Here is a 6563-nt window from a genome sequence, read left to right as displayed (position 1 = left end):
ATCTCTATAGACCTGATCCTGAAGTCATGTCTGTGTGGATCTCACTACACTATCTAGGCCTAATTATATAAAGGTCAGAAGGCATACTGGTTCTCACTGAGCGAAGCAGGAGTCACAGTTTACTCCCATGGAAGTGAATGGCAAAAATCCCACTCACTTCAGCTGGAGGAGACTGGGGGCCATAGAATTCTAAAGACAAAACAAATATGGCAGCAGCTAAAGCAAAAAAACAGAAACCGCAAAAAACCAAAAACAGCAAAAAACACACACAAACTAATAAGGTGGGAAGGATGCACGAAAGAACAGAGCCTACTTCTGACTGTCCGTGTAATGACTATCTCTTCCTGGCCCACTGGGGAAGCAGTCTAGCTGAGTTCATCACTGCTGCTGTACTCTGTGTCCTTAATCGCAATAGAGTTGCACAAGGCAGTAATTACAGAGGGACGCCCCACAGAGTTCACACAGGGATTCTTGAGTTTCCTTTCAATCATTCAAAAGGAAGCTCAGAAAGGAAATAATTAAAGGTCCAAAGCTTGATTGATCTGTTGCTGCAATTACGTAGTAACTGGTAAAGCTCACTGATCTCCCTCAGATTCAAATCCATACTGGATCATTTCAAACAGTTCCTAGGATACTGACGGACAGATAATCTTATTACTAGCTATATGCAATATGTTCCAGCTGCATGTATATATTATCTGACTAGAGATGATATCCATACATTGATTGTATGTAAAAATATAAAGAAATCTCACTGAGAAATTAATATATTTTCAGTTATGTACATATATATGAATATGAATGATATTTCTATATAAAGGATATTCATACTGAGGGACATTATTAAGGGCCCAAGAGCAAACTATCCCACTGTATAGAAAAGATAGGAAGTATGGCAAGAGACCACCCTGGCTTAACCAGGAGATCTTCAATGATCTAAAACTCAAAAAAAGAGTCCTACAAAGAGTGGAAACTTTGTCAAGTTACAAAGGATGAATATAAACAAATAACACAAGAATGTAGGGACAAAATTAGAAAAGCCAAGGCACAAAACGAGATCAAACTAGCTAGGGGCATAAAAGGAAACAAGAAAATATTCTACAAATACTTCAGAAGCAAGAGGAATAACAAGGACAGAGTAGGTCTGTTACTGAATGAGGGGGGAAGACAGTAACAGAAAATGTGGAAATATCAGACATGCTTAATGACTTCTTTGTTTTGGTTTTCATCAAGAAACTCGGTGGCGATTGGATGTCTAAGATAGTGAATGCCAGTGAAAATGAAGTAGGATCAGAGTCTAAAATAGGGAAAGAACACATCAAAAATTACTCAGACAAGTTAAAGCAGCAAAGAATCCTGTGGCACCTTATAGACTAATAGACGTTTAGGAGCATGAGTTTTCATGGGTGAATACTCACTTCGTCGGATGCACGTAGCGGACATTTCAAGGGGCGGTATATATATGCAAGCAAGCTAGAGATAACGAGGTTAGTTCAATCAGGGAGGATGAGGCCCTCTTCTAGCAGTTGAGGTGTGAAAACCAAGGGAGGAGAAACTGGTTTTGTAGTTGGCAAGCCATTCACAGTCTTTGTTTAATCCTGAGCTGATGGTGTCAAATTTGCAGATGAACTGAAGCTCAGCAGTTTCTCTTTGAAGTCTGGTCCTGAAGTTTTTTTGCTGCAGGATGGCCACCTTAAGGTCTGCTATAGTGTGGCCAGGGAGGTTGAAGTGTTCTCCTACAGGTTTTTGTATACTGCCATTCCTAATATCTGATTTGTGTCCATTTATCCTTTTCCGTAGGGACTGTCCAGTTTGTCTGATGTACATAGCAGAGGGGCATTGCTGGCATATGATGGCGTATATTACATTGGTGGACGTGCAGGTGAATAAACCGGTGATGGTGTGGCTGATCTGGTTAGGTCCTGTGATGGTGTCGCTAGTGTAGATATGTGGGCAGAGTTGGCATCGAGGTTCGTTGCGTGGATTGGTTCCTGAGCTAGAGTTACTATGGTGCGGTGTGCAGTTACAAGTGAGAATATGTTTCAGGTTGGCAGGTTGTCTGTGGGCAAGGACTGGCCTGCCACCCAAGGCCTGTGAAAGTGTGGGATCATTGTCCAGGATGGGTTGTAGATCCCTGATGATGTGTTGGAGGGGTTTTAGCTGGGGACTGTATGTGATGGCCAGTGGAGTCCTGTGAGTTTCTTTCTTGGGTTTGTCTTGCAGTAGGAGGCTTCTGGCTACACGTTTGGCTCTGTTGATCTGTTTCCTTATTTCCTCATGCGGGTATTGTAGTTTTGAGAATGCTTGGTGGAGATTTTGTAGGTGTTGGTCTCTGTCTGAGGGGTTAGAGCAGATGCAGTTGTATCACAGTGCTTGGCTGTAGACAATGGATCGTGTGATGAGTCTGGGATGGAAGCTGGATGCAGGAAGGTAGGCATAGCAGTCGGTAGGTTTTCGGTATAAGGTGGACTTCAAAGAGAAACTGCTGAGCTTCAGTTCATCTGCAAATTTGACACCATCAGCTCAGGATTAAACAAAGACTGTGAATGGCTTGCCAACTACAAAACCAGTTTCTCCTCCCTTGGTTTTCACACCTCAACTGCTAGAAGAGGGCCTCATCCTCCCTGATTGAACTAATCTCGTTATCTCTAGCTTGCTTGCATATATATAACCTGCCCCTGGAAATGTCCACTACATGCATCCGATGAAGTAGGTATTCACCCACAAAAGCTCATGCTCCTAAACATCTGTTAGTCTATAAGGTGCCACAGGATTCTTTGCTGCTTTTACAGATCCAGACTAACACAGCTACCCCTCTGATATCAGACAAGTTGGATGTCTTCAAATCACCAGGGCCTGATGAAATGCATCCTAGAATACTCAAGGAGCTGACTGAGGAGATATCTGAGCCATTAGTTATTATCTTTGAAAAGTCATGGAAGACTGGAGAGATTCCAGAAGATTGGAAAAGGGCAAATATAGTGCCCATCTATAAAAAGGGAAATAAGGACAACCTGGGGAATTACATACCAGTCAGCTTAATTTCTGTACCTGGAAAGATAATGGAGCAAAGAATTAAGCAATCAATTTGCAAACACCTAGAACAGTGGTCGGCAACCTCTGGCACACAGCTCGCCAGGGTAAGCACACTGGCGGGCTGGGCCAGTTTGTTTGCCTGTTGTGTCGGCAGGTTTGGCTGACTGTGGCTCCCACTGGCCGCAGTTCACCGTCCCAGGACAATGGGGGCTATGGGAAGTGGTGCGGGTTGTGGGATGTGCTGGTCATGGCTTCCCACCACACCCACTAACTCTATAGAGTTAGGTCACTGTGAGGCAGCTTGCATTGGCCTAACTCCGTAAGCGCCTACACTAAAATGTAGCTCCCACTGATGTAAATTGCCCACTACACCGACTTAACTACTCCTCCGCGAGATATGTAGCACTTAAGTCAATGTAGTTAGGTTGCTGCAGTGTCAGTGTAGACACTTCATTGCTTATGTTGACTGTTGCTGCCTTTCAGAAGCCCTCCCACAGTGCCCCACACTGACAGTTAAATCAGTACAATGCTCCTGGTGAGAATCTGAACTGCTGACACAAGGAGCATAGTGTGGACATGCAAAAGGGATTTCATTACTGCTGTTGCTTTATGTCAAGGTAATTTAGGTTGACTGAATTTGGTAGTGTAGATTTGCCCTAAGTGTCATTGAAAGTCAATGGGACTTAGAATCCTAAATCATGTAGGTGCTTTTGAATTGTTAACATTTTACCCTTAGCCACCCAACTCCCATTCATTTCAAAATCAATTCTGAAAATATCAACCACTATATTTTAAGGTCAGGAGAGTGGTACCAACTATTTAAAATATAATTAAAAGCTGAATAGTGTTCATAATGATCCTGATACCTTAGAGTTGTAATAATGTTGTTAAAGTGTTGACTAGAGCGGGTTGAAAATTTTCTATCCACTTTTTTCCCCAATGGAAAATGCCTTAAGTTTTTTTAACACAAACAAACAAAAACCTCATTCTGGTGATGGTGAGGGAGGGGTGAGGGGGGTGGCAGGAACACTTTCTCTCACTTCTTACTTTTTTCCCCTCAGGAAAAAAGGAGCAAAATAAAGTTAAAAATGTTCCCCCATCCCACTGAAATGAAACTAAATTGCCTGAAATTTTCAATAATTTGCCATTTGTTTCAAAAACATTTATTAAAAAAAATGAAATCTGTCATCAAAAATTTGTAACAAAATGACTGCTCCAGTGTTGACACATTTGGCTCAGAACCTGCAAAGACTCAAGCACATGCTTAACTTTACAGATCTATGTCATCCAATTAAAGTCAATGAAACTACTCACAGAGTGTAAAGTTAAGCACATGCTTAATCTTTACAGGATTGGGGTCTCAGTTTGTTTTCTCTCAAAGGAAAGATATTAAAAATTTGCATTAAAGGTATTTAAAGAAGCCTCTGAAGATAGAATCTCTCCTGCTATGAAAGTCAGCATATAACTGGTTATCTCAAGGTTCCAGATCACATTAGAAAAAAGGAAGGGATTCACCTGCAACTCGTAGTGGTCCACCCTCTTCCTCTAGCACCAGTGACATGTATTTAATCTTTCCCTCTGATTGTTACAATGTTTCCCACATACCATCCTGTGTATCCACCTAGCCTCTCAAAAGGACATAGGGTTCAAAGGATCCATACTCACTAAAGGAAAAATAACTGCACACAGTCTATGGATCAAATATTGACTTCATGTTTTTTACTTGCAAGACAACCAGGAGCACTACACGTTAAATTCATTTTTAAAGGTAAAAGCTGAATCTACCTGAATCCTATGGATCTTTGGCCCCAAGCCTTCAAATTCTACCATCAATACAGAGAAAAAGCCTAACTGCTAACATTGCACCAAAATAAAAATTCAGAGCCTAGCACATTATGGATCATGAGCATTGCAAAAATCCAAGTGTAGCATCTGGAACCTGCTGGATAAGCCAAATTTGGGTCCCGCTCCCCTAAATTCTAATGCCACCATAGAGAAAAAGTCGAGTTGCTCCTACTGCACTAAAAATTCCAGGAATTTGACACATTCCAGGGCAGGAGTGCCCCAAAAATCCAGATGCAGAAGTTGGATCCTATAAAATCCATCCAAGTTTCGGCCCTTATCCAAATTCTATGACATTAACAGAGAATAAGTGTAGCTATTGTGATTGCACCCCAAATAAATAAATAAATGCTTGATGCATTCTGGTACATGTAGTGCCTGGATCCTGCTGTATCTTGGCAATTTCTGGTGTCAAACTTCAAATTGTCCAATACAAATAGAAAATAAGTGGAGCAACTCCTTCTTCACTGGAAAAATCTGACTCCTATCAATACTGGTCCAATATCACTGGAAACACCTATAGCTAGTACCTGGAGCCTGAGGGAACCTGCTAAATTTTAAACTCAACCCTTGCCTTCTCCCCCCCCCCCTACAACATACTACTGTCAAAATAGAGAGAAACATGTAGCTGCTCCTAGTGAATCCTCAATTCCAGACCTTGTTACAAAGTGATGCAGCAGCACCACAAACACATGTATCTGGCATCCCAAACCTGAAAATCCTACCAAGTAAACAAAAAGGGGCAGCTGCTCCATTTCCACTGCAAAAATCTAGACCCTGCTTCATCTCTGCTCAGCAGTCCCACCGACAAATATCCAGCACCTGGAGACTGCTGAATTATGCCACAAACCCCCAAACTGTACAGTCAAAATAGACATGTTGCTACTCCTCTTTGACCTGAAACAGCCTGGCTCTGACACATCCCAGGGCAAAAGCAATGCAAAAATGCATATCTTGCATCTGGATTCAACATTTTTTGGGGGGCACAAATCATTTAGTTTTACTGGAGAAACAGAGACTAAGTATAATTGCTGCAAGGTCACTACAGAAATTTGATCTCTGATTCATCCTGGCACACAAAAGTTGAAAAATCCAAATATGGATTTGGATCCAGTGAGGTTTAGCCCATTTTTCGCCTATATTCCCGAATTTCTACCTTCTAGATAGACAGCACATGCAGCCATCCTTTTCCATCAGGTAAATCTGTATCCAACGCATTGGAATTTTCAAAACAATCTGGGGGATTTTTAGATTTACATCTAACATTACAATGTGGTTTAAAGTTGATGGAAGATACACAAAGGAGTCTTAACGAGCTGGGCACATCTCCACCAAGCTATGATAAGCTAAAACCACATATAACGTGGTCATACAGATACTAGACCAGTTGCAAAATTTAAATATTATATTATGACATTTGGATGCATCTAGAAAGTTTATGATATCAGATCTGGGTTCTTATGGCTATGCAGATGTACAATGCACAGGACACTTACTATACTGCTACATTTCACTATTGATGCTACATGTTTCTATTTAGACAATTCTGTTTAAATTTTTGCAGGGAAGTAGGTGCTGAGGTTGAAAATGAGCCGGATCCAGGTACCAGATATGTGTTTTCCAGTTCTGTTGGGTCAATAGGCATCACGGTCTAGATCTGGGGTTGGCAACCTTTCAGAAGTGGT

This window comes from Gopherus flavomarginatus, chromosome 1 (assembly GCF_025201925.1).
Source record: "Gopherus flavomarginatus isolate rGopFla2 chromosome 1, rGopFla2.mat.asm, whole genome shotgun sequence".
NCBI lineage: Eukaryota > Metazoa > Chordata > Testudines > Testudinidae > Gopherus > Gopherus flavomarginatus.
Note: the sequence above shows the minus strand (reverse complement) of the source record.